This window comes from Chiloscyllium plagiosum, chromosome 13 (genome assembly GCF_004010195.1).
Source record: "Chiloscyllium plagiosum isolate BGI_BamShark_2017 chromosome 13, ASM401019v2, whole genome shotgun sequence".
NCBI lineage: Eukaryota > Metazoa > Chordata > Chondrichthyes > Orectolobiformes > Hemiscylliidae > Chiloscyllium > Chiloscyllium plagiosum.
Window position 1 is genome coordinate 36,372,638 of NC_057722.1, and position 7,786 is coordinate 36,380,423.

At 41.0% G+C, this 7,786-nt stretch overlaps 1 protein-coding gene across 2 annotated transcripts in view; it reads left to right on the forward strand.

Moving 5' to 3' along the window:
* The window catches only part of ccdc150 (coiled-coil domain containing 150), a 135,910-nt gene that overhangs the window by 113,744 nt on the left and 14,380 nt on the right, over positions 1-7,786 (forward strand). The gene's annotated exons all lie outside the window — the stretch shown is intronic.

The following is a 7,786-nucleotide window of genomic DNA, read 5'->3' on the forward strand; positions in this document are numbered from 1 at the left end:
AATGGAATCAATTTAGGTAAATGGGCAGTACAGAGAGATCTGGGTGTTCTTGTACACTAGTCAATGAAGGCAAGCATGCAGGTACATCAGGTAGTGAAGAAGGCTAATAGCATGCTGGCCTTCATAACAAGAGGAATTGAGTATAGAAGCAAAGAGGTGTTTCTGCAGCTGTACAGGGCCCTGGTGGGACCACACCTGGAGTACTGTGTGCAGTTCTGGTCTCCAAATTTGAGGAAAGACATTCTGGCTATTGAGGGAGTGCAGCGTAGGTTCACGAGGTCAATTCATGGAATGGCTGGACTACCTTACGTTGAAGGACTGGACTGACTGGGCTTGTATACCCTTGAGTTTCGAAGATTGAGAGGGGATCTGATTGAGACGTATAAGATTATGAAAGGATTGGACACTCTGGAGGCAGGAAACATGTTTCCACTGATGGGTGAGTGCCGAACCAGAGGACACAGCTTAAAAATACGGGGTAGACCATTTAGGACAGAGATGAGGAGAAACTTCTTCACCTAGAGAGTGGTGGCTGTGTGGAATGCTCTGCCCCAGAGGGCAGTGGGGGCCCAGTCTCTGGATTCATTTGAGAAAGAGTTGGATAGAGCTCCTAGGATAAATCCCATCCGGCCCAGGGGACTTATCTATTTTCACACTCTGCAGGATTTCTAATACCTCCTCCTTGTGAACCTCAATCACACCTAGTCTAGTAGCATGTATCTCAGTAATCTCCTCGACAACATTGTCGTTTTCTAGAGTGAATACTGTTGAAAAATATTCATTTAATGCTTCCCCTATCTCCTCTGACTCCACACACAACTTCCCACTACTATCCTTGATTGGCCGTAATCTTACTCTCGTCATTCTTATATTCCTTAAATACCTATAGAAGGTTAGAGATAGGGTGAGAGGGTTTGGATGCTCTTTGGATGGTTGGTGTGGACTCTAAGGGTGAATGGCTTGCTTCCACACTGCAGGGATTCTGTGATTGGCTGTAACATTACTGTCTTATCTTGGAAGCCTTTCCATCTTCTATAAACTTCAGTTGATGCAATTTCTGCTGCCACACCCGATCCTGTATTAAGTCCTGCTTGTCTGTCATCCCTGTTCTCAGTTATCTTCATTGACCTCAAATTTTAAAATTCTCATTCTTATGCTTAATTCTCGTCACGACTTTATCTTTCCCTAACTCTGTAACCAGCTGTAGTCCACTCTTCCCTCCCCTTCCCAATTTTTGTCTTGCTTTTGTGAAATCTTTTTGAATGGCCCCATAGAGGCTGATATTTTGTCACCAAGTCACCCTTTATTTATACATATAAAGTTCTTGACACTGATCCTGTTCCTCAGAGCCATTTCTGAGTGAACGGGATGTTTGACTGTCTTGTTCTTGTCTGTCAGCCAGGGCTCTCTTGATTGGATCAGATTAACAGCCCTACTTAGGGAACTCCTATGATTCAGTCCTGAGGAAGGGTCTCGGCCTGATACGTCGGCATTTCTGCTCTGATGCTGTCTGACCTGCTGGCTTCTCCAGCTCCACACCTATTGACTCTGACTTCCAGTGTCTGCAGTCCTTACTGTCTCATTCTGAGGTTCACCTGGCTGACCTCACTACAGTCACTACATCTCTTCCCCTTCTGAGTTCAAAAACATAGGCCAGTCCTTTTTCTTGTAGCTGCTCCTGGAACATTTCAGTATTGGATTCAGTTTTTTCTGACTCTGCCTTAGATGCAAAGGAGTATAATGCTGCTGATGGTCCATCATGCTTCATGGATACCCAGTTTTGATTTGCTCGATCTGTTTGTAGTTAATCCCATTTACCACAGTGCCACATACCACAAAAAAAAGGCTGTGAGACAACTTCACCATTCAGTAAGATCATAGCTGATCTGACCTTGGCATCACTCCACTTTCCTGACTGTTCTCAACAACCCTTGACTCTACTATAGATCAAGAATCGATCTGTAGAAATGGAATACAATTTTCTATTGGTGTGGGCAAGGGCAAGGAAGGTCAAAAATACATTGAGAATTAAAGGATCTGAATTTCAACAGCAAGAAAGATTCTCCCTATTATCCCCTTAAACCTCAAACAACAACGTCTGAATTTAGCTATTAAGCAGCAACAACCTTATTTCCACGCATTGTATCTCATTGTTAGCCCAACTCAACTCATATATACACCGTGTCTGCTGGTCCTCTTCTTCCCTGAGAAAATAAATTGCACCAATCCTGAAAATCGGAGCAGTTACCTGGTGGCCATAACTCAGTGCATCCTGCTTTGGGCCTTCATCCAACTCTGTTTTCATTACAATGTCACTGTATACTCTATGGACACTGTGTCTTCCTCCCCTTTCACCCATGCAAGGCTGTGTCACCAAATCATTGACCTTACTACATCCTCACATCTGCTTTTGGACCAACTCGCACACCATTTCAGCTCTTCAGCACTTCACTCTGAAGCTCAGGGACACCTACAACTTGCGTGCTTCTGCTGGGTCACTTTGTGCATAGGAACACGATCATTTCCTGTGTCTACATAGAATGCATGTTAGGACTGTTAGTTTAATTTCCTGCTGTTCTTTCACTTTCAGCATGCTTGGATGATGCCTGGCTCTCTGTCATGCATTGGCTTTTAGCTCAAAAGGAGAGGCAGGCAACTTGACATGATTTGGAGCATTGAACAGTTAGGAGTGTGGAGGTGTTGCTGTACACCATTGAAGTATTTATTATGACACAGGGTAACCCCCCCCCCCCCCAATTTACACCAGTACCACAGAAAAGATTTATCTGGTGCAATAATCTGTGAATATTGGCGAGGCCGAGAGCTACCCCAAAGGTCACTATGTAAAGTAAAAATTAACAACTTTATTTCTTAAAGTGTAACAGAGAATAATTAATTAACAACTATTTACAACTCCTTTCTCTAACCTATCTTTTACCTACCCCTTCTACGAAACTAGTACGATAAAACACCCGATTTTAGATTTACCAAAAATTCAAATTTCAAAACTAGCCAGTTGTTGAGTCTTCTGTTTATATCTTCCTCTGTCATCTTTTCTTCTTCTTAGGGATTTCTGTTTTATAGGTCACAGATCGCTAAGGGTACCTTTAAGAGAGCTATTCTCTGGGCAATCTGCATGTGTCAGTGGATTGGCAGTTCTCTCTCAACTGTTCAAGTTTTCCCAATTTATACCCCCAAAGCATCTGATTGTGTCATTTGGGTTTTAATATTGTCAATATACTAAGTTCAAATTTGATTGGAGTCTGGTATATTTTTGGGGGTATAATTTAAACTGATTGGCCCAATTCAAATTTGTTTTTGTCTCCTGGGAACCAGCTACACTGGCTGCTGGACCAAAAGACTCCACTGTATCTTGTTCAGAACAGTTGCTGCTGTCAGGTAGTTTTGCTAGCATTTAACTCTCTTAAAGGTACAGTACACTTCTACACCTTCATTATATATTGCACTTGTAGTATATGCCAGTAGTTTGTGAGGCCAACACACTGCTGCTAGAGCCCTTGCCAAGATGACTTTTGTTCTCTGGGGAACGACCTATTTTAGAAGGAAAACAGACCAAACCTCTTTTGCTCATTTATGTCTGGAAGTTAATTGCAGCTTGGATCCTGATCACCAAGGAAGCATTATGTTTAAACCAATAACAAAAGTTGGCTATTATCAAAGTCTATCAGGGAGTGGTCAAAGATTTGGATTGTGTTTTCTGAGAAGAGAAATCTGGCTGTCAGTGTTACAGCATGAAGTTTGAAAACTCCATTCCTAACCGCTCATGAGCAGCTCTTGGAAGCTGATCGAATAGAAAACCAAGTTATACGTTTTCCTGCCTTTATCTATGTGAAGTGAAAAGGTGATCCTAATCAAGATCATCAGAAAAATCATGAAAACTTAAGTAATATGTCCAGTTTATTTTTATTTATCCCTTAACTGTGTTTGTGTTTTTAGTGTGAATGGGTCTGAAAACAAAAGATTTTGGGGATTTTAACATAGACCAATTCGATTAATATTTAATTTTTGTTCTGTTAAAGTTACTATATTTTTTTATAAAGGACTAAGTCTTTTGTTTAAATACAAACCAGTATCTTGAATTGATTATTTGTAGTGTCTGGGATTGATTATTTAAAAGTCTGGCTAGGAACCATTGGAGTTAATTTTGAGAGTCTTTGGTTTTAGTTTTACTGAGTTGTGAATACAAATGTTGAAAGATTGATTTGGTTCAGCTGTCTGTCTTTGAGTTGTAATACTACATGTGCTGCAGTTGATTTGGATCTACTGGCTAATGTGGAATTTGAAAATGCAGATACCCTCATGCTGCAATGAAGGTGTAGGAGAGCCACAATCGCTTGTCTACCATGGAATGTTTTGCAGATGAGAGAAGGGCAGTGGCGCTATACTCTATACAGACGTGGAGGACAGAATGCCATGTCATAGTGTCAGCATGTCTGCAATGAACCATCTTTTTCTATCGGGGCCAATGAGGACATGTCATGTCTCAGGATTTGTCTAGTACTATCCATGCATAGGATGCTGCTTAAATGTCAATCTTTGCTCTAGATCTGTAAGAGCCTTAGCTGTGATGAAAGGGTCTTTCTTCAAATCAAACAGCTCCTTCATCTTAAATCACAGCAGCTTTGACCATAGTAACAAAGGAAGGATACCTTGTAAACATCATTTCATGAAATTGAATTGCATGAAGCAATTGTTCATTGTCTGCTAATATTTTGAGGCTAGCATCTCCGACAAGTGCAGCTCCTGGGAAATAGGAGCAGGTATAAGCCATTCAGCACATTTGAGTGCAGAATCTATAGAATCTTGAAAGGTGACCATCTGGAATGTAGATTATCAGGCCACAAGAATTTATCGTACTTTAATCCCATCAATTTTCCTCTCATTATTTCCCAGCTGCTACAGATTTCCTTCAGATCTTCCCCCTCACCTGACCCTGTACTCCCCAACATTTTCAAATGTTATTTGTGTGTTTGTGAAGACAGAACCAAAATATGTATTCAGTTGGTTTGTCATCTTTGTTCCCCATTATGACTTCTCCTGTTTCTGATTGAAAGGGACATTTGTCTTCATCTTTTCTCTTCACGTAACTATAGGAGCTCTTGCAATCAGTTTGTATGTTCTTTGCAAGCTGACTCAATTTTCCATCTCTTATTCAATGACTTTGTCTTCTGCTGAAATCTGAACTATTCCCACACCGCAGATCTGTTGCTTTTTTTATTTGCCAATTTGTATGCCCTTCCTTGGATCAAATACTATCCCTAATTTCACTTGTTAGCTATGTTCAGGCCCTATTTCCTGATTTATTTTTGAACAAGATCAGTGAAAAATTATGCAGTTCCTCCTTGCACTTTTTAAATGTTTGTCATTTCCTGTCCACTGTCATCCCTTTAAGGTTCCCCAATTTATCATTGCCAGCTCATGCCTCATACCGGTGGCATGGTGGCTCAGTGTTTAGCACTGCTGCCTCCCAGCACCTGGGTCCCAGGTTCAATTCCAGCCTCGGGCAACTGTCTGTGTGGAGTTTGCACATTCTCCCTGTGTTTGCTTGGGTGCTCTGGTTTCCTCCCACAGTCCAAAGATGTGTAGGTTAGGTAAATTGGCTATGCTAAGTTGCCCATTGTGTTAGGTGCATTAGTCAGAGGGAAATGGGTCTTGGTGGGTTACTGTTCGGAGGGTCGGTGTGGACTTGTTGGGCCGAATGGCCTGTTTCCACACTGTAGGGAATCTAATCTAATCTAATAAATAATCATAGTTTCCTTTATTTAGATTCAGGACCTTAGTCTTAGAATCACTATGTCATTCACTATTTTCATTAAAATAATTGTCTCCTATTACAGTATTCTTCCCAAGGGGGTCTCACACAACTAAATTGGCAAATACTCCTTTCTCATTACAAAATATCTAGTCTAGGTGACCTGTTCTCCAGGTGGTTTTTCAAAATGTTGATCCAAAAACCATCTCGAACTTTAGGAATTCTTCCTCTATGGTATTATTATTATTGACTAAAATTTGCCCAATCGGTTTACAAATTAAAGTCTCCCATTATTACAGTTGTACCTTTATTGATTGCATCTCTAATTTCCTGTTTAATACCTTCTCCAAATTACTACTAGTTTGGGGATCTATAGACAAATCTCAGTATTGTCTTCTGACCCATGGTGTTTCTAAGCTCTCCCCATTAGATTCCACTTCACTGGAGCTAATATCCTTCCTCACTATTGTTTTAAAGTCCTCCTTAGGCAGCAATGCTACCTACCTTTTTTTCCCCCCAATTGTCTGTCCTTCATAAAAATGAAGTACTCCTGAATATTCAGTTCCCATCTTTGGTCACCTTGTAGCCATGTCTCTGTAATCCCAACCAAATCATACCTATTTATATCTATTTGCATGACTAATTCATTCATTTAATTGTAAATGCTGTGCTCATTAAGTTAACAAGGTCCTCTTCTAGAACCAGGATCAGTCCCAATGTCCCATGAATCAAATCGTCCCCTTGTATCATCCTTCTAGCCACATATTCATCTGATTTCTCCTGCCATTTCTACTCTTACTAGCCTGTGACACTGGTAGCAACCGTGAGATCACCACCTTTGAGATCCTACTTTTTAAACTTGCTTTTTAACTCCCTCATACTTTGCTTTGATAATTTCATCCCTTCTTTCTTTACTCAAGTAGTTGAGACCCTTGTGTACCATGACTTTTGGCTGTTCATTCTGCACTCCAGAACATGCTGAAGTTGCTCCAAGACATCTTACAGGTGGAAGCTGGCATACCATCCTGGAGTTTCACATACAGCTACTGAAACATCTATCTATTCCTCTTAAGATTGAATCCTGTATTACTATAGTTCTCTCCCAAACTTATTCCACTCTTCCTGAGCAGTATGGTAGCTTAATGGTTAGCACTGCTGCCTCATAGCATCAGGGACCTGGGTTCAATTCCAGCCTTGACTGTTCTTAGTGTTTGTGTGGGTTTCTTCTGGGTGCTCGGGTTTATTCCACAGTCCAAAAATGAGCAGATTAGTAGACTGGCTATGCTTAAATTGCCCTGTAGCGTCTGGGGAATGTGCAGACTGGGGATAGGGTGTGGACTTGGGTCCGGGTGGGATGCTGTTTGATGGGTCGGTGCAGAGTCAACAGGCTGAATGGCCTTTTTCTGCACTCGAGGGATTCCATAACTCTCCTGTGCAGCAAAGCCATTTGTAGGGCAACGAATTTGGTTGTTGCTATTTTCCTCTGAGATGCCCAACAGTATCCAAAATGATGTGGTTTGTAGAGTGATCACCAACTTTGTCTGTGCTGTCCCCAGTGCAGACTTGCAGATGCTCCACAGTGTCACCTCTGCTGCTTTAGCTTTGAAACTTGGGCTTCTAGAAGCTGCAGCTGGAGACACACCCTGCACAAATTCTGTTCTTGAGCACTGGAACTGGACCCACAAAGCATTAGGAGCACACCATTGCCAGGTGAATTTTATAACTCTTATGAAAAAATATTTAATCCAAAAATGATTAAATAAGAGCTGACAGACTTTTCACTGTATTTCTTAGTGAAACCCAACACTGGAAACACATCTTTGTTGTTTCCTGTAATTGATCTGAATAAGAAGCAAGCTGCGAAGGAACAAATCACTTAATATTCTGATGCCAAAACTAATTAATGTAAAAAAGGCCCATATTTCCAAATGTCTGATCACTACTAAAAGCAACTGATGCAAATCGGTTTGAAATTCTATTAGTTAAACTTTACAAAAGCAGTGGAGAAATATG